The sequence below is a fragment of the Dendronephthya gigantea genome, unplaced genomic scaffold, assembly GCF_004324835.1.
Source record: "Dendronephthya gigantea isolate DGI-Jeju-01 unplaced genomic scaffold, DenGig_1.0 000051F, whole genome shotgun sequence".
Classification (NCBI taxonomy): Eukaryota; Metazoa; Cnidaria; class Anthozoa; order Malacalcyonacea; family Nephtheidae; genus Dendronephthya; species Dendronephthya gigantea.
This window is the reverse complement of record NW_021163061.1, coordinates 140,864-162,664: the sequence shown is the minus strand read 5'-3', so window position 1 is coordinate 162,664 and position 21,801 is coordinate 140,864. Positions and strand designations below refer to the sequence as shown.

The window sequence follows — 21,801 nt, the reverse complement described above, 5'->3', positions numbered from 1 at the left end:
TGTGTAGTTTGTGAAGTTTTTCTCTGCAGAGAGTTTCGACTGTCTCTTGAGGTTGTTAACTCAGCCAAGAGTTTGAGCTCGGCTCAAATGAACGAACGAATGAATAAATAAACGAATGTAGTAAATATACCTGAGTTACACGAGCTGTTGATATCACAATTGTTTATCTCTTCACACGCACTTGCAATAATTCACATCATTAGCAGAGGATGAATCTTAACCATTCCTGACTTGACGAATTGTGCAGTTGAAAATATGTTCATATCAGAGAGATGTCTGTATTGAAGAGGTGCATGTATTAAGACAAGTTTTCATTTGCAATTGTTGCTGCCATCTTCTTCTTTTGATAGATGTGAACGAGTAGATTTAGTTATGGTTGTTCAGTTAAGAACACCTATACATCATTACATCATAACTATTCCCTCGTTCACATCAATCAAAAGACGAAAATCGCACCAAAAATTGGATGGTAATTGGACTTGTAAACGTTGCTTCAAAAAGTATTTGTAAATAATGTATTGAAATACCACGCTCAATAAACTATGAACCCGCCGCTTATAACTACTTGCTGCTGAATTTCCAAACAGTCGCTTTTTTTTGAACGAAAGTTCACTTGAAAGAGATGCCGCACATATCTTTGTTATTGGAAACAAAAATCATTGTTTATTTGATTCATATCGAGAATCATTGGCATTGAATTTAAATCTTATCTCACATGAGATAAAATTGAAAATTAAACGAGACTTACCTGGAAGTTGAAATTTCATTTGGATTTTATGAGTCATCAGCCTGGAGTGTGAGAGTTGTACGAGAGAGAGTGCAGCGCATGCGCCAATCAGCCTTTAGAGCTTTACCAGACAAAGACCGCACGGACGTGATGAGTGTGAGAGTGGACTGCAAGTAAGGGAATGGGAGAGAACAGGGGGGGGGGGCGTACAACTCTCACACTCCAGGCCAAATCAAACTTTAACTTCCAGGTAAGTCTCGTTTAATTTTCAATTTTATTTCGTAATCAGCCAAAGTCATGTGACGTTGTACGAGATTTCAGAGCAATCAGTGAGGTCTTTGTCCTGCAGAGATACACAAACCACTCTGACTATAGCCAGCGTTATAAAACCGTTGAAATGTCTGTTCATTCGACCATCCTGCGGATAACATAATATTCTTAATGTTACAGTTATTGGACGCTAAAAAGGATGTAGTTGCTGCTCGAACACTATGACCTTTAAATTTGCTAACATCTAAACCTACAGCTACCAAAACAGACTTTATCCATCGAGATATAGTATCTTTGGAAACAGGCCCATACGGTTTCACATAACTCAGTAGAAATTGCTTTCTATCATGGCTATTTTCATCAGTTCTCTTGTTATACTCTAAGAGATGAGTAACGACATAAAGCTGAGGCTCAAATGGATATTTCAAAAACTCGAGGGGTTTGACATGAGTTCCGACACGTGTCTGTTTGACTTTTTCCATGACGTGGAAAGTGCACTTGTCCGCAACGAGAATCATGTTATCGACAGTGAGAAGATGAATACTTTGACAGCGTTGTCCACTGAGTAAGGTCAATAAGAACGAAACTTTAACAGTAAGGTCCTTCAAAGTCAGCGCGAAAGGTATAGGCTGCTTTCGAAAAAACTATAAGACCTTGCTAACATCCCATGTCGTCTGGTAACGCGGTAGAGCCGGGCGCAGTTCGAATACACCTTTCATAAAGTGCTAAACAATAGGTAGCTGTCCGAAAGTGACTTCACTATCACTTAACTGCAAAATAGAAGATAAAGCAAACCTCGCCGAGTTGATTGAGCGATAGGACAAACCCGAGTCAAACAGCGATGACAGAAAATCTAACGTCCGTGGTAAGGGAGGGACTAACTCCGTGTTAGCCTAAAAAAGGCTCAGTCCAGCCTGTAGCTTGGTAGGCTTGCGGGCCTTGAAATTGACTGGAAAAGTGGAAGGGTTTCCCTGGGAAACTGTATTTGCAAACTTGTTTGTAGCCTGAATATCTTTCTAAGAGAGATACATGATTATCTTTATTGTGTTAAGAACCTGATAATTTATTACAAGAGCAAAGAAAGTTTTCACTATATTATATCATAGGAAATAGGATTCATACGCTCTTAAATAAATGTCATTAAAAGCTTATTGTCCATGTTGGCAAATGTCAAAAAACATTATTATTTAAATTATTGAAATATAAGTTACACTTGTCTCTCTTACAAAGTCTCACAAATTATATAACCCATGCTGCATCTATTGTTTGCTTTTTTGCTTTAGTTAACTCAAAGTTGCACTATTTCAGACAAGTATTTACTGTGTTTTATGCAGGAAATGTTTGTTCATACTAAATCTCATTAAAGGTAAGTGATGCTTCTGTCTCTTACAACAACAACAGGACCTTTGGGATGGGATACCAGTTTGGGAGTCCGCTCATTGTCAAATTTACAAAAGAAGGTAAGAGTCTCCAGCTCCCCGCCTGCTTCAGGGTAGCGCAGAATGAAACAGGAATCTTTCTCCTTAACCCAGGTTAAAACCAATATTTTACAAATTTCGTAGTGAAATGCGACGCTGCATACCTCATAATCTTCCGGGACCTTTAGTGTTGTCTTCAGATTTCCTTGCTTGCTGTATATTTGAACCGTCGTACTATCGTCTGTTGGTATCATGATTTCATTCTGCTGGGAAATACTCGATAAAAATGGCGCACTCAAGTCACGTTTAAACTTGTATTTCAATTGACACGTCTTGTCACAAACATACACATGAGGGTCTTCGCGTTGGATGATGATAATATCATCGTCTTTGCATATCGCGATCTTAATATCATAGAGACCTTTCTTCTCGAGAAAATCCAATGTATGAATTGCTTTAACATTGTAATTCTCGTCCAATATCGTCAACATGAATACTTCATCTGAACGTCTTCTCACAACGTAAACATTGTTATTCATATCAACAGCAAGCGACGGTAAAAAATCACCTGCAAATTCAGGTATTTTAACCCGTTTGATTTTTCCTGCCTCATGGATAATCATGATGTCGTCACTAGACCAAGTATCAGGAAGAGTAAGAACATCTCCCTGACTGTTCACAGCAGATAAGTAGGGTATTATTTCTTCATCAAGGAACTGTTCGTTTGGGGGATGAGGCAATTCTTCTCCCATAGACTTTCTTGTTGAAATTTCGTACCAATCAGTTCTTATTGGGTGAAAACTTCGATCAGGAAGTTCAATCGTTGGCATACAGGCGGACACTTCAAACAAATACTTGCTGCTGAATTTCCCAACATATTGAAACAACACATACTAGTTGATTAACATAACCGACTTGACGTTCTCCACTCGTTGAGTTTTATTCAACAACGATTTGACTCCACCGTTCAAATACGCCGAGAATATCTCTTGAATGGCTGGTAATCTATGAAGGGTTTCCAAAAACGACAAACATCCAGTGATTGCAGTCTCAGGACTATCGAGATGTTCCAGTATTTCTGAAACTATTCCTATCTTCGCGGAAAATATTCGATCTTCGATACTAAATGCCTCATTCCAGAAAGCAGTGGTTGCTGTCTTGCGCGCTTCCTCGAATATTTTTCTCGCAGTTTCAAACTCTCTGTCCGAGTTGATTTTAAGCTTTTTCATGGCGCGAGGAAGCTCTATTGCTTGGTTTAAGATACCAGACTGAATAACGCTCGAAGGTTCACCTGGTTCGTCCTGAGTTTCGCTCGCTTTCTGCTCGGGATTTGATTTATCAAGAGAAACAATGAGTAACTTTACTCCATCTTTTAAAAAATTATAACTGGCGAGTAAAGTTGATCTAGAAAGGCCATCGATTTTAGACTTGATATCATTTAAGTTGCGTACGAGAAACTTTTGAATTTTTGCATCAGTTACATCGCCGTCTTTGAATTTGTCTGCCGTCGAGTCTCTGACCTTATTCCATAATAAACCAACTGTTGAACTGAGAATACTTGTCACAATTGAAGACATACCGAGTTTTTTTACTCCAAGCGATGCTAAACTTTGACTAAACACAAGACAATATGTCAAAGCATATTCATTCTTGCGTTGAATTCCTCAAAATCTTGTGGTATGTTCATCCTGTAATTTTACCATATGGAAATTTCCAGGCGGGAATCCCGCTAAGTTTCTTCACCTACAATATGTTAGTGCGGGCTTTTTGTACAAATATTCCTGTCACTTCATTCAGAGTTTCTTACGATCATCTTAACACAATATTCTTTTCCATGATATCGAACTGGGATCAGAGAAAAGTGTATTTGAACGAGATCTACGTATCTTTGCTAATGCTTGCAAAAATTCAAAGTGTTTTTATCGTATAAAGGACGTGGCGGGGATCCTGATGAGTTGTGTTATCTTCTTTCTTTGAGAAGTCTCCAGCCTAGTTCCCACGGTTTAAAATATTGCTCATTTTAATAGAGCTATCAATCAAATTTTAAAGCAAAGTGAATCAGGTGCAGACTGTTGCTGACACAAGGCTTGACGTTCCCACTTGAAGAGTGAAAATCAAACTTTTCTATGATTATGAGTTGAAACAATCAATCACATATTTTAGAAAAATGATAGATTAAAGTTATTTCGAGATTGAATTCAACGCTTATTGTTTACTTGTCTGAGAGTAAATTCATTCCAATATGGGGGCGTTTGTCATGTCGAGAAAAGTGAGTGTACAGAGAACCCAAGCAAAACAATGAAAATGACTGGTAAAACGCATCAAGTTTTACCTCAAGCTATTTTATTAGATTCACGAGACAGTCTGAACAATTTAAGGTGGAGAAAACTAACGCTTTTCCCGCCTTTTTGGCGAAGTCTTTTTTTAATTTCTTACTCAGGACAAACGAATAATGATGTCTCGTAAATAACTATTATGACATCTGGCCTTAGCCAGATAGAAATGAATGAATAGTTACAAAAGCTCTGTGTATAAAGACCCTTATTTGAAAACTCGTAACTTATCGAGACGATCACATCTATCAAAATACGAAAATCTCAACGGAGATCTCCGCAACCATGACAATGAAGACGAGAATGATAATTGATGTTCAGGGATGTTGATGTATAATTATGCATGGGTTGGTATGATTAAATATGATAATCTTGTGCATTGATGGATAATAATTGGCAATCAGGGACAATGATGGAAGCGATGTAGAGTAATGACTATTCATAATAATGATGGTGGTCATGAGATCACTCTTATTTCATACCTGAGTCTGTAGTGTGGTCTCGACTGGGTCCAGTCTTCCTGGATTGTCACAATCTTCTCTTTGTTTGTCAATAGCAGCGCTGGTTTTTATCACGGACCCAATGACAATATTTACCACGCGTAAAATCACAGTTATCTACAAGGAATGAAAGAGTTGTACATCATCAGTTGAGTTAGCTCTCACCAGAATAATTGCTTATCAAAACCTTGCGAGTAAACTCGTGTTATACCAGAACATGGATAAAATAATTACAATACAACATTCGCTCTTCAAAATCAAAATCCAGCATGTCAACAGAGAGGCATCAGATGTAATGTAACAAAATTTAAGCGTGTGTAGTTTGTGAAGTTTTTCTCTGCAGAGAGTTTCGACTGTCTCTTGAGGTTGTTAACTCAGCCAAGAGTTTCAGCTCGGCTCAAATGAACGAACGAAAGAATGAATAAACGAATGCAGTAAATATACCTGAGTTACACGAGCTGTTGATATCACAATTGTTTATCTCTTCACATGCACTTGCAATAATTCACATCATTAGCAGAGGATGAATCTTAACCATTCCTGACTTGACGAATTGTGCAGTTGAAAATATGTTCATATCAGAGAGACGTCTGTATTGAAGAGGTGTATGTATAAAGACACGTTTACATTTGCAATTGTTGCTGCCATCTTCTTCTTTTGATACATGTAAATGAGTAGATTTAGTTATGGTTGTTCAAATAAGAACACCTATACATCATTACATCATAACTATTCGCTCGTTCACATCAATCAAAAGACGAAAATCGCGCCAAAATTCGGATGTTAATTGGACTTGTAAACGTTGCTTCAGAGAGGTGTTTGTAAATAATGTATTGAAACGCCACGTTCAATAAACTATGAACCCGCCACTTATGGATACTTGCTGATGAATTTCCAAACAGTCGTGTTTTTTTCAGGAAAGTTCACTTGAAAGTGATGCAGAACATATCTTTGTTATTGGAAACAAAAATCATTGTTTATTTGATTCATATCGAGAATCATTGGCATTGAATTTAAATCTTATCTCATATGAGATAAAATTGAAAATGAAACGAGACTTACCTGGAAGTTGAAATTTGATTTGGATTGTACGAGTCATCAGCCAGGAGTGTGAGAGTTGTACGAGAGAGAGTGCAGCGCATGCGCCAATCAGTCTTTAGAGCTTTACCGGACAAAGACCACACGGACGTGATGAGTGTGAGAGTGGACTGCAAGTAAGGGAATGGAAGAGAACAGGGGGGGGGGGCGTACAACTCTCACACTCCAGGCCAAATCAAACTTCAACTTCCAGGTAAGTCTCGTTTAATTTTCAATTCTATTTCGTCATCAACCAAAGTCATGTGACGTTGTACGAGATTTCAGGGTCGGCGTTAGATCATATCGAACTAACGTACATGACGTCATAAAATTTTCAATAACCCTAACCCTAACCGTAATCAAGGTAAAGCCAGAGATACTATTACATAAGTATAAGATCACTCCTATACTGGGTATGAGGGTAACAGACATTTACACTTTCGTGTACATTTATAAATGTATAAATGTATCATCATTCATCGCCATTTTAATTTTATCATTTTTATGAACCAGCTCTAGAAACATTTCATGTAAGACTTCTGTTATTATACTTCCGTTATTGCAAAATTTATGACATCATGTACGTTAGTTCGATATGATCTAACGCCGACCAGATTTCAGAGCAATCAGTGAGGTCTTTGTCCTACAGAGATACACAAACCACTCTAACTATAGCCAGCGTGATAAAACCAAGTGGAAAGATATCTCGATATATAGAGAGGTTTATCACATACTTGTGCCTTTATCAGGGCGATAACAGGGTGACATAAAAACGATATCGTCACTGATATCGCTTTTTGTCCCGCTGCATTTGCCGCTGTCAAAACAAAGATGGCTGACTCGAGCAGTTCGAGGTTTGTTTCAGTCGATGTCGATTGCTTTAAAGAAGAAAAAGAAGTATGTGATAAACAGGTTATCACAATTGGGACAAGGTGATATCAGTTTTATCGCTTTCAGGACGATATCATAAATGTCCCTCGTTCGCTGCGCTCACTCGTGACATTTATGATATCGTCCCTCAAGCGATAAAACTGATATCACCTCGCCCCTCATGTGATAACCTATACATATTATATATATAGTATATTATATATCCTAGGAACAATTAACGTTTGTATAGCACTCCAACACCGAAGCGCCAAAATTAAATTCCTCCTCGCTCGGTTTATTATAAAACCGTTGAAATGTCTGTTCATTCGACCATCCTGCGGATAACGTAATATCCTTAGTGTTACAGTTATTGGACGCTAAAAAGGATGTAGTTGCTGCTCGAACACTATGACCTTTAAATTTGATAACATCTAAACCTACAGCTACCAAAACAGACTTTATCCATGGAGATATAGTATCTTTCGAAACAGGTCCATACGGTTTAACATAACTCAGTAGCAATTGCTTTCTATCATGGCTATTTTCATCAGTTCTCTTGATATACTCTATAAGAGATGAGTAACGACGCAAAGCTGAGGCTCAAATGGATATTTCAAAAACTCGAGGGGTTTGACATGAGTTCCGACACGTGTCTGTTTGACTTTCTCCATGACGTGGAAAGTGCACTTGTCCGCAACGAGAATCATGTTATCGACAGTGAGAAGATGAATAGTTTGACAGCGTTGTCCACTGAGTAAGGTCAATAAGAAGGAAACTTTAACAGTAAGCTCCTTCAAAGTCAGCGCGGAAGGTATAGGCTGCTTTCGAAAAAACTATAAGACCTTGCTAACATCCCATGTTGTCTGGTAACGCGGTAGAGCCGGGCGCAGTTCGAATACACCTTTCATAAAGTGCTAAACAATAGGTAGCTGTCCGAAAGTGACTTCACTATCACTTTAATTGCAAAATAGAAGATAAAGCACACCTCGCCGAGTTGATTGGGCGATAGGACAAACCCGAGTCAAACAGCGATGACAGAAAATCTAACGTCCGTGGTAAGGGAGGGGAGATGATATCACAATGCCTCTTCATACAAAATTTTAACCATTTCTGCAGATGCACTTGGCGCTGAGATTTAGTGCTGTCTCTCCAAGAGGATTCAATTATGTTAATGGTCTTAACGAGTAGCCAGGTTGTTGTAGTTGTTGCCGCAGACATGACAAATCAAAAGTTTGAGCTTCTTGCTAACGGGATGAGTTGTTTCCGATGATTTCCGACCGAGGTTCAGTAGTTTGTGACTGGGTTGTAGAACCACAGGAGGTGGGACATGAAGAGAGGCTAGCAAAGGATACCAAGGCTGGGTGGCACAGTCGGGAATAACTAAAATTCCCTTGGCATGCTCCTGAATTATTTTCTTTACAGCCTGTAACAGAAAACTAAACGGCGGGAAACAATAAGATTTCAAATCAATCCACGAAATAGAGAAAGCATCAACGAACACTGCTTCAGGATCTGGCGGATAAGAGCAATATGTTGGGAACTGTTTTATATTTATGTGTGATGCAAAAAGATAGATCTAAGTGGGAAAATGTAATGACAATGGTTTGGTTTCCATTCGCTATCCGGATTATGAAAATGACGCGATTCTTTGCGTGTTAAGACATTCTGCGAACCAGGAATGTGAGCAGCAGTAAGCCAAATGTTGTATTTTATACAAAATTCCCAGATTTCGCAGCCCATAAAGCGGCAAATACGGCTATGACAAGAACCCATGTTATTTATTACAGCTACTGCTGTGGTGTTATCTATCATGAGTTTTACATGCTTACACCACTTAAGAGTGATGCAGAACAGTTTAAGGGCAAAAAATGCAGCCAAAAGTTCAATGTAGTTTATGTGATGGGTACATTCATCTGGCGACCATCTTCCTCCTGAAGATGTATCACCTAGTACAGCTCCCCATCTTTCTAGGGGTGCATCAGAGTATATAGTTATATCAATAGGAGGAATGAAAAGAAATCTAAAACTCTCTTCAAGATGGGTGACCCACCATCATAACTCTATCATACCATCCTCAGAGACAGTCATAAAGGAATCAAAATTACCCTTAGCTCTTTTAGGAGCATCTTTTTTATCCATTTCAAGGTACCTATAATGAAGAGCCCCATACTAAACCCCAGGTAAGGAAGAGACTTGGCAACCAATAATCTTGGCTACCTGCTGGATAGGAATGTCTGCTTTACATTATGTAATAAAGTTGATATTATTAATAATGCAGTTAATATTTAATAAGTTGTTAGGAGGGTTGTGATTGATAAGTGGGCATGAAGGACAGAGACTTGAAGTGAAAAGGTTGTAATTTGTTGGACTGAGTTTAGGGAATATATATATAAATATACGTATATGTTACAAAGAGAATAAACTTGAAACACTGGACATTCAATAACATGAAACAAAAATTTTTAAATTATTTCCTTTTTTATCATTTGTAACTTGGATAGTCATTGTTATCCAGTTAATGACAAATCCTAGGATAATTACCTCTTGAGAAGGGGAAGGAGTGGACTTATCAGGATGGATAACTAGATCTAGGCAGTCAAATGCTTCAACTGTGTCAAGAGCATTTGTAGTACACTTCAAATCAATCAAATCAAAATCAAATTTTTATTAATAAGGAAATAATTACAGTCTGTATTTAAATAATACTATCCGCTAATAGCAAAGCTAATCAGGGCGGATAGTGAAACGAAATTAGGTAAGATGTGCTCAGTGTTTAAATAAGAAATTAGAAAGTATTCTTTATCTACTTTACAAAGTGGCCCAATATACTGACAGCATAAAATATCATTGTTATAAGGAAGCATTAATTTCCTGTTTATTTCCCTGAAAGCACTGTTTTCACAGCTTACTCATATATTGAATTAATGTGGGTACATCAACATAGTCATCCTCAATCTCAAACATAGTTAAAAGACTTTTCTGAATTTTCAAATTGAAATTTTTTCTCCCCATCTCTCGAACATCAGTGGGAATACTATTCCAAATTTTTACCCCTGATTTTACAAAGGATGTGGTTGTTATAGTTAGTTTTGAGTATTCAATATAAAGATTATTGGATACACAATGTCTAGTGTTATAAGTATGGACTTCTTTTGATTGGATAAAACAATCAGAGATTGAAGTTGGACAAGAACTATTTGTAACATCGTACATTAGATTACAAATAGTTTTAAAGTAAAGCATATTTAAAGGAAGCATATTGGAGTGAATAAAAAGTGGAATAGCATGTTCCTTGTTTGTTTTACTCAATAAAAATATGTATCACCCTGCAGATAGACGCCATCAATATACCCACTAATAATATGATTCATAGCTCTAAGCTTAGCCAGGGATGGCTTCATAAATTTATTATGTTAAGAACCTGATCATTTATTACAAGGCAAAGAAGGTTTTCACTATATTATATCATATGAAATTAGATTCAAATTTTAAATGTCATTAAAAGCTTATTGTCCATGTTGGCAAATGTCAAAAAAACATTATTATCTAAATTATTTAAATATAAGTTACACTTGTCTCAATAAATATTATAAGGAACACTTTAATGGGACGTAATTCAGCAAAGTTTCACAAATTATATAAACCATGGTGCATCTATTGTTTGCTTTAGTTAACTCAAAGTTGCACTATTTCAGACAAGTATTTACTGTGTTTTATGCAGGAAATGTTTGTTGATACTAAATCTCATTAAAGGTAAATGATGCTTCTGTTTCTTACAACAACAACAGGGCCTTTGGGATGGGATACCAATTTGAAAGTGAAGGAAATTTCATCTTTACAACAGAAGGTAAGAGTCTCCAGCTCCCCGCCTGCTTCAGGGTAGCACAGAATGAAACAGGAATCTTTGCTCCTAACCCAGGTTAAAACCAATATTTTACAAATTTCGTAGTGAAATGCCAGGCTGCATACCTCATGACCTTCTGGGACTTTTATTGTTGTCTTCAGATTTCCTTCCTTGGTGTATATTTGAACCGCCGTATGATCGTCTGTTGGTATCATGATTTCATTCTGCTGGGAAATACTCAATAAAAATGCCTCACTCGAGTCACGTTTAAACTTGTATTTCAATTGACACGTCTTGTCACAAACATACACATGAGAGTCATTGGGCTGGATGATGATAATATCATCGTCTTTGCATATCCCGACCTTAATATCATAGAGACCTTTGTTCTCGAGAAAATCCAATGTATGATTTGCTTTTACATTGTAATTCTCGTCCAATATCGTCAACATCAATACTTCACCTGAACGTCCTCTCACCACGTAAACATTGTTATTCATATCAACAGCAAGCGGCACTAAAAAAACACCTGCAAATTCAGGTATTTCAACCCGTTTGATTTTTCCTGTCTCATGGATAATCATGATGTCGTCACTAGACCCAGTACCAGGGACAGTAAGAACATGCCCCTGACTGTTCACAGCAGAGAAGTCGGGTATTATTTTTTCATCAAGGAACTGTTCGTAGGAAAGATCAGGCAATTCCTCTCGCATAGACTTTTTTGTTGAAATTTCCTTCCAATTTCTTATTGGGTGAAAACTACGATCAGGAAATTCAATCGTTGGCATGCGGCGGGCGGACACTTCAAATGTATACTTGCTGCTGAATTTCCAAACATATTGAAACAACACATAGTTGATTAACATAACCGACTTGACGTTCTCCACTCGTTGAGTTTTATTCAACAACGATTTGACTCCACCGTTCAAATACACCGAGAATATCTCTTGAATGGCTGGTAAGCTATGAAGCTTCTTCAAAAACGACAAACACCCAGTGATTGCGGTCTCAGGACTATCGAGATGTTCCAGTATTTCTGAAACTATTCGTAGCTTCGCGGCAAGAATTCGATCTTCGATACTAAATGCCTCATTCCTGAAAGCAGTGGTTGCTGTCTTGCGCGCTTCCTCGAATCTTTTTCTCGCAGTTTCAAACTCTCTGTCCGAGTTAATTTTAAGCTTTTCCATGGCGCGAGGAAGCTCTATTGCTTGGTTTAAGATACCAGACTGAATATCGCTCGAAGGTTCACCTGGTTCATCTTGAGTTTCGCTCTCCTTCTGCTCGGGATTTGATTTATCAAGCGAAACACTGAGTAACTCTACTCCTTCTTGAAGGAAATCGTAACTGGCGAGTAAAGTTGATCGGGAAAGGCCATCGATTTTAGACTTGATATCAGTTAACTCTCGTACGACAATCTTTCGAATTTCTGCATCGGTTACATCGCCGTCTTTGAGTTTGTCTGCCGTCGAGTCTCTGACCTTATTCCATAATAAACCAAGTGTTGAACTGAGAATACTTGTCACAATTGAAGACATACCGAGTTTCTTTACTCCAAGCGATGCTAAACTTTGACTAAACACAAGACAATATTTCAAAGCGGATTCATTCTTGCGTTGAATTCCTCACAATCTTGTGGTATGTTCATCCTGTAATTTTACCATATGGAAATTTCCAGGCGGAAATCCCGCTAAGTTTCTTCACCTACAATATGTTAGTGCGGGCTTTTTGTACAAATATTCCTGTCACTTCATTCACAGAGTTTCTTACGATCATCTTAACACAATATTCTTTTCCATGATATCGAACTGGGATCAGAGAAAAGTGTATTTGAACGAGATCTACGTATCTTTGCTAATGCTTGCAAAAATTCAAAGTGTTTTTATCGTATAAAGGACGTGGCGGGGATCCTGATGATTTGTGTCATATTCTTTCTTTGAGAAGTCTCCAGCCTAGTTTTCACAGTTTAAAATATTGCTCATTTTAATAGAGCTATCAATCAAATTTTAAAGCAAAGTAAATCAGATGCAGACTGTTGCTGACACAAGGCTTGACGTTCTCACTTGAAGAGTGAAAATCAAACTTTTCTATGATTATGAGTTGGAACAATCACATATTTAAAAAAAATGATCGATTAAAGTTATCTCGAGAATGAATTCAACGCTTATTGTTTACTTGTTAGAGAATAAATTCATTCCAATATGGGGGCGTTTGTCATGTTGAGAAAAGTGAGTGTACAGGGAACCCAAGCAAAACAATGAAAATGACAGGTAAAACGCATCAAGTTTTACCTCAAGTTATTTTATTATAGTTTCACGAGACAGTCTGAACAATTCAAGGTGGAGAATACTAACGCTCTTTCCGCCTGTTTGGCGAAGTCTTTTTTTGCATTTCTCACTCAGCACGAACGAATAATGACGTCTCGTAAATAATTATTATGACATCTGACCTTAGCCAGATTGAAATGAATGAATAGTTACAAAAGCTCTGTGTATAAGCACCCTAATTTGAAAACTCGTAACTTATCGACAAGATCACATCTATCAAAAGACGAAAATCTCAACGGAGATCTCTGCAAACATGATAATGAAGACGAGAATGATGATTGATGTTCAGGGATGTTTATGTATAATCATGGATGGGTTGGTATGATTTTAAAAAATGATAATCTTGTGCATCGATGGATAACAATTAACAATCATGGACAATAATGAAAGCGATGTAGAGTAATGAGGTAATGACTATTCATAATAATGATGGTGGTCATGAGATCACTCTTATTTCATACCTGAGTCTGTAGTGTGGTCTCGACTGGGTCCAGTGTTCCTGGATTGTATCAATCTTCTCTTTGTTTGTCAATAGCAGCGCTGGGTTTTATCACGGACCCAATGACAATATTTACCACGCGTAAAATCACAGTTATCTACAAGGAATAAAAGAGTTGTACATCATCAGTTGAGTTAGCTCTCACCAGAATAATTGCTTATCAAAACCTTGCGAGTAAACTCGTGTTATACCAGAACATGGATAAAATAATTACAATACAACATTCTCTCTTCAAAATCAAAATCCCGCATGTCGACAGACAGGCATCAGACTAATCTAAAAAATTTAAGTGTGTGTAGTTTGTGAAGTTTTTCTCTGCAGAGAGTTTCGACTGTCTCTTGAGGTTGTTAACTCAGCCAAGAGTTTGAGCCCGGCTCAAATGAACGAACGAACGAATGAATAAACGAATGCAGTAAATATACCTGAGTTACACGAACTGTTGATATCACAATTGTTTATCTCTTCACACGCACTTGCAATAATTCACATCATTAGCAGAGGATGAATCTTAACCATTCCTGACTTGACGAATTGTGCAGTTGAAAATATGTTCATATCAGAGAGATGTCTGTATTGAAGAGGTGCATGTATTAAGACAAGTTTACATTTGCAATTGTTGCCTTCATCTTCTTTTTTTGATAGATGTGAACGAGTAGATTTAGTTATGGTTGTTCAGATAAGAACACCTATACATCATTACATCATAACTATCCGCTCGTTCACATCAATCAAAAGACGAAAATCGCACGAAAAATCGGATGGTAATTGGACTTGTAAACGTTGCTTCAGAGAGGTGTTTGTAAATAATGTATTGAAATGCCACGCTCAATAAACTATGAACCCGCCACTTATGACTACTTGCTGCTGAATTTCCAAACAGTCGTGTTTTTTCAGGAAAGTTCACTTGAAAGAGATGCCGCACATATCTTTGTTTTTGGAAACAAAAATCATTGTTTATTTGATTCATATCGAGAATCATTGGCATTGAATTTAAGTCTTATCTCACATGAGATAAATTTGAAAATTAAACGAGACTTACCTGAAAGTTGAAATTTGATTTGGATTGTATGAGTCATCAGCCGGGAGTGCGAGAGTTGTACGAGAGAGAGTGCAGCGCATGCGCCAATCAGTCTTTAGAGCTTTACCAGACAAAGACCGCACGGACGTGATGAGTGTGAGAGTGGACTGCAAGTAAGGGAATGGGAGAGCACAGGGGGGGGCGTACAACTCTAACACTCCAGGCCAAATCAAACTTTAACTTCCAGGTAAGTCTCGTTTAATTTTCAATTCTATTTCGTCATCAGCCAAAGTCATGTGACGTTGTTCGAGATTTCAGAGCAATCAGTGAGGGCTTTGTCCTGCAGAGATACACAAACCACTCTAACTATAGCCAGCGTGATAAAACCAAGTGGAAAGACATCTCGATATATAGAGAAGTATATTATACATATAGTATATTATATATCCTAGGAACAATTAACGTTTGTATAGCACTCTAACACCGAAGCGCCAAAATTAAATTCCTCTTCGCTCGGTTTATTATAAAACCGTTGAAATGTCTGTTCATTCGACCATCCTGCGGATAACATAATATCCTTAATGTTACAGTTATTGGACGCTAAAAAAGGATGTAGTTGCTGCTCGAACACTACGACCTTTAAATTTGCTAACATCTAAACCTACAGCTACCAAAACATACTTTATCCATCGAGATATAGTATCTTTGGAAACATGTCCATACGCTTTCACATAACTCAGTAACAATTGCTTTCTGTCATGGCTATTTTCATCAGTTCTCTTGATATACTCTAAGAGATGAGTAACGACGCAAAGCTGAGGCTCAAATGGATATTTCAAAAACTCGAGGGGTTTGACATGAGTTCCGACACGTGTCTGTTTGACTTTCTCCATGACGTGGAAAGTGCACTTGTCCGCAACGAGAATCATGTTATCGACAGTGAGAAGATGAATAGTTTGACAGCGTTGTCCACTGAGTAAGGTCAATAAGAAGGAAACTTTAACAGTAAGCTCCTTCAAAGTCAGCGCGGAAGGTATAGGCTGCTTTCGAAAAAACTGTAAGACCTTGCTAACATTCCATGTTGTCTGGTAACGCGGTAGAGCCGGGCGCAGTTCGAATACACCTTTCATAAAGTGCTAAACAATAGGTAGCTGTCCGAAAGTGACTTGACTATCACTTAACTGCAAAATAGAAGATAAAGCAAACCTCACCGAGTTGATGGAGCGATAGGACAAACCCGAGTCAAACAGCGATGGCAGAAAATCTAACGTCCGTGGTAAGGGAGAGCCTAACTCCGTGTTGGCCTAAAAAGGCTCAGTCCACCTGTAGCTTGGTAGGCTTGCGCCCTGAAATCGACTGGAAGGGTTTCCCTGGGAAACTGTATTTACAAACTTGTTTGTAGCCTGAATATCTATCTAAGACAGAAACATGATTATCTTTATTATGTTAAGAATCTGATCATTTATTACAAGAACAAAGAAAGTTTTCACTATATTATATCATATGAAATAGGATTCATACACTTTTAAATGTCATTAAAAGCCTATTGTCCATGTTTGCAAATGTCAAAAAACATTATTATTTGAATTTTTTAAGTATAAGTTACACTTGTCTCTCTTACAACAGAAACAGGAATACTTTAATGCGACGTAATTCAGGAAAGTCTCACAAATTATATAAACCATGCTGCATCTATTGTTTACTCTAGTTAAATCAAAGTTGCACTATTTCAGACAAGTATTTACTGTGTTTTATGCAGGAAATGTTTGTTTATACTAAATCTCATTATAAAGGTAAGTGATGCTTCTGCCTCTTACAACAAAAACAGGACCCTTAGGATGGGATACCAGATTGGGACCCCGCTCATTGCTAAATTTACAAAAGAAGGTAAGAGTCTCCAGCTCCTCGCCTGCTTCAGGGTAGCACAGAATGAAATAGGAATGCTTTTCTCTAACCCTGGTTAAAACCAATATTTTACAAATTTCGTAGTGAAATGCCACGCCGCATACCTCATGATCTTCTGGGACTTTTATTGTTGTCTTCAGATTTCCTTCCTTGGTGTATATTTGAACCGCCGTATGATGGTCTGTTGGTATCATGATTTCATTCTGCTGGGAAATATTCAATGAAAATGCCTCACTCGAGTCGCGTTTAAACTTGTATTTAAATTGACCCGTCTTGTCACAAACATACACGCGACGGTATTCTTGTTTGATGATGATAATATCATCGTCTTTGCATATTGCGATCTTAATTAGAGAAAAATCGTTGTCCTTGAGAAAATCCAATGTATGACTTGCTTTTACATTGTAATTCTCGTCCAATATCGTCAATATGAATCCTAATTCACCTGAACGTCTTCTCACAACGTAAACATTGTTATTCATATCAAGAGCAAGCGCCTTTAAAATAACACCTGCAAATTCAGGTATTTCAACCCGTTTGATTTTTCCTGCCTCATGGATAATCATGATATTGTCACGAGACCCAGTATCAAAGAAAGTAAGAAAATCCCCCTGACTGTTCACAGCAGATAAGTCGGGTATTATTTTTTCATCAAGGAACTGTTCGTTTGGAGGATGAGGCAATTCCATTCCCATAGACTTTCTTGTTGAAATTTCGAACCAATTTATTATTGGGTGAAAACTACGATCAGGAAGTTCAATCGTTGGCATGCAGGCGGACACTTCCAATGGACACTTGCTGCTGAATTTCCAAACATATTGAAACAACACATAGTTGATTAACATAACCGACTTGACGATCTCCACTCGTTGAGTTTTATTCAACAACGATTTGACTCCACCGTTCAAATACACCGAAAACATCACTTGAATGGCTGGTAAGCTATGCAGCGTCTTCAAAAACGACAAACACCCAGTGATTGCGGTCTGAGGACTGTCGAGATGTTCAAGTACTTCTGAAACTATTCGTAGCTTCGCAGCAAAAATTCGATCTTCGATACTAAATGCCTCATTCCTGAAAGCAGTGGTTGCTGTCTCGCGCGCTTTCTCGAATCTTTTTCTCGCAGTTTCAAACTCTCTGTCCGAGTTGATTTTAAGCTTTTCCATTACGCAAGGAAGCTCTATTGCTTGGTTTAAGATACCAGACTGAATAACGTTCGAAGGTTCACTTGGTTCGTCCTGAGTTTCGCTCGCTTTCTGCTCGGGATTTGATTTATCAAGATAAACACTGAGTAACTCTACTCCTTCTTGAAGGAAATCGTAACTGGCGAGTAAAGTTGATCTAGAAAGGCCATCGATTTTAGACTTGATATCATTTAACTCTCGTACGACAATCTTTCGAATTTCTGCATCGGTTACATCGCCGTCTTTGAGTTTGTCTGCCGTCGAGTCTCTGACCTTATTCCATAATAAACCAAGTGTTGAACTGAGAATACTCGTCACAATTGAAGACATACCGAGTTTTTATACTGAAGCCAAAAATTAAGGCTAATTTTTGACTAAACTCTGGTGAATATGTTCAAACACATTCAATCATATGATTCCTAACGATGTTGTAATCTACGTTCTTCCTGAGAACTTCATCACATGAGAAACAGGCGAGATATGAAGGTTGTTCAAGTTTACAGTATAGAATTACCTTGTTTACATCGTCTACAATATATCTGGGAGCGATCTCGTATATAAATATCCCAGCTGTATTTCACTTTAGTCTTATGTCACTGCACGAGCCAAGTTTTATGGGAAAAGTTATAGACACGAGCGAGATGAAATCATTGCGTGTTCGTAGTTAGGGCTATAGGTATTTACAAAAGTACATAAATTAGGCATATAAAAGTTAGCAATATATAGCTACTTGACCTTACATTACCGAATTACACCAACAACAGTATTTGTGAAAAAATCTTGCAAGAAATTCCGACTATAAACAAACCGAAATCGCTTCTCTCGCCAGTACGCGTTTTTTCTCTCTGAAATTTCTTTGTTTAACCTCACGTAGAATAACTTAAACTCTTAAAATGCACATGGGAGGGCAGAAAGTATGATCGGTTATATGCACCTTAACGCTGTACGATAGTCTTTATTTATCGCTGAACTATCACACAAAACTAAAGATTAAAGAAATACGATAGAAATCACTGCAATTATTTCTAAAATCAAACCTGGGCGATAAATCAAGAAAGGAAAAGCATAAATAAATGTGCTAGGAGAGCTTGTTGCGCATGTCCGTGACTGAACAACAGTAGAATATGGTCTAGTAGTTTAAATGTAATTTAGATTTAATGAAAAAGACTGATAGAAATAGGTTTCATTCACGGTAACTAAAGCACAATTGAAGTTTAACAGGAAAGTTTGCGCAACAAGCTGATAACCCGCACCTGCCCGACTCCTTCCCTTCCGCCTGCAACTCGCATAACAATAAGATTTGTCAAAGCCTATTACCACTGCCAATTGCAAGACGTTTGCTTCTTGGGAAAAACTGATGAATGATTTATATCGTATGCTGTATAATTAAGGTAAACGACGATGATTATGTGCTTGGTGGATAACAATAGACAATTGTGGATGCCGATGCACAATAATGGACAACGATATAGATAGATGGGGTAAGGATACCCCGTGTTTTTGCACGGTGGTGATGATGACAAATGGTGATGATGAATCACTCCTATTTCTTACCAGTGCCAGTTGTGTGGTCTTGATTGCTTCCAGTGTTACGGATTTGCGTTGGTCGTCGTTGAGGGAAGAAACTGTGGCACCTGTAAATATTGAAGTCAGTGTGACCAGATCTGGTACATTTTCATGGATAACGATGGATCGTTACGTATTATTGAAGATGATGATCTTGTGCATCGATGGATAATAATTGGCAATCATGGACAATGATGGAAGCGATGTAGAGTAATGAGGTAATGACTATTCATAATAATGATGGTGGTCATGAGATCACTCTTATTTCATACCTGAGTCTGTAGTGTGGTCTCGACTGGGTCCAGTTTTCCTGGATTGTCTCAATCTTCTTTTTGTTTGTCAATAGCAGCGCTGGTTTTTATCACGGACCCAATGACAATATTTACCACGCGTAAAATCACAGTTATCTACAAGGAATGAAAGAGTTGTACATCATCAGTTGAGTTAGCTCTCACCAGAATAATTGCTTATCAAAACCTTGCGAGTAAACTCGTGTTATACCAGAACATGGATAAAATAATTACAATACAACATTCGCTCTTCAAAATCAAAATCCCGCATGTCGACAGACAGGCATCAGACTAATCTAACAAAATTTAAGTGTGTGTAGTTTGTGAAGTTTTTCTCTGCAGAGAGTTTCGACTGTCTCTTGAAGTTGTTAACTCAGCCAAGAGTTTGAGCTCGGCTCAAATGAGCGAACGAATGAATAAATAAACGAATGCAGTAAATATACCTGAGTTACACGAGCTGTTGATATCACAATTGTTTATCTCTTCACACGCACTTGCAATAATTCACATCATTAGCAGAGGATGAATCTTAACCATTCCTGACTTGACGAATTGTGCAGTTGAAAATATGTTCATATCAGAGAGATGTCTGTATTGAAGAGGTGCATGTATTAAGACATGTTTACATTTGCAATTGTTGCTGCCATCTTCTTCTTTTGATAGATGTAAACGAGTAGATTTAGTTATGGTTGTTCAGATAAGAAAACCTATACATCATTACATCATAACTATTCCCTCGTTCACATCAATCAAAAGACGAAAATCGCACGAAAAATCGGATGGTAATTGGACTTGTAAACGTTGCTTCAGAGAGGTGTTTGTAAATAATGTATTGAAATGCCACGCTCAATAAACTATGAACCCGCCACTTATGACTACTTGCTGCTGAATTTCCAAACAGTCGTGTTTTTTCAGGAAAGTTCACTTGAAAGAGATGCCGCACATATCTTTGTTATTGGAAACAAAAATCATTGTTTATTCGATTCATATCGAGAATCATTGGCATTGAATTTAAATCTTATCTCACATGAGATGAAATTGAAAATTAAACGAGACTTACCTGGAAGTTGAAATTTGATTTGGATTGTATGAGTCATCAGCCTGGAGTGTGAGAGTTGTACGAGAGAGAGTGCAGCGCATGCGTCAATCAGTCTTTAGAGCTTTACCAGACAAAGACCGCACGGACGTGGTGAGTGTGAGAGTAGACTGCAAGTAAGGGAATGGGAGAGAACAGGGGGGGGGCGTACAACTCTCACACTCCAGGCCAAATCAAACTTCAACTTCCAGGTAAGTCTCGTTTAATTTTCAATTCTATTTCGTCATCAGCCAAAGTCATGTGACGTTGTACGAGATTTCAGAGCAATCAGTGAGGGCTTTGTCCTGCAGAGATGCACAAACCACTCTAACTATAGCCAGCGTGATAAAACCAAGTGGAAAGATATCTCGATGTATAGAGAAGTATATTATATATATATAGTATATTATATATCCTAGAAACAGTTAACGTTTGTATAGCACTCTAACACCGAAGCGCCAAAATTAAATTCCTCCTCGCTCGGTTTATTATAAAACCATTGAAATGTCTGTTCATTCGACCATCCTGCGGATAACATAATATCCTTAATGTTACAGTTATTGGACGCTAAAAAGGATGTAGTTCCTGCTCGAACACTATGACCTTTAAATTTGCTAACATCTAAACCTACAGCTACCAAAAAAGACTTTATCCATCGAGATATAGTATCTTTGGAAACAGGTCCATACGGTTTCACATAACTCAGTAGAAATTGCTTTCTATCATAGCTATTTTCATCAGTTCTTTTGATATACTCTAAGACATGAGTAACGACGCAAAGCTGAGGCTCAAATAGATATTTCAAAAACTCAAGGAGTTTGACATGAGTTCCGACACGTGTCTGTTTGACTTTTTCCATGACGTGGAAAGTGCACTTGTCCGCAACGAGAATCATGTTATC

At 37.8% G+C, this 21,801-nt stretch overlaps 1 protein-coding gene across 21 annotated transcripts in view; it reads right to left on the bottom strand.

Moving 5' to 3' along the window:
* LOC114528740 (probable ATP-dependent RNA helicase DDX43) overlaps positions 1-21,801 on the bottom strand; it is a 192,429-nt gene that overhangs the window by 69,531 nt on the left and 101,097 nt on the right. For 14 of the 21 annotated variants that reach the window (XM_028550439.1, XM_028550436.1, XM_028550430.1 and 11 more), the window contains 6 exons: positions 20,269-20,414; positions 19,808-19,942; positions 19,524-19,603; positions 14,285-14,430; positions 13,825-13,959; positions 5,231-5,365 (listed from right to left, as the gene is read on the bottom strand). The gene's annotated coding sequence lies outside the window, so the exon portion shown is untranslated. Of the gene's footprint in view, positions 1-5,230; positions 5,366-5,692; positions 5,735-13,824; positions 13,960-14,284; positions 14,431-16,889; positions 16,924-19,523; positions 19,604-19,807; positions 19,943-20,268; positions 20,415-21,801 lie in introns of those variants that run through there. The other 7 variants (XM_028550442.1, XM_028550444.1, XM_028550433.1 and 4 more) reach the window with 6 other exon arrangements.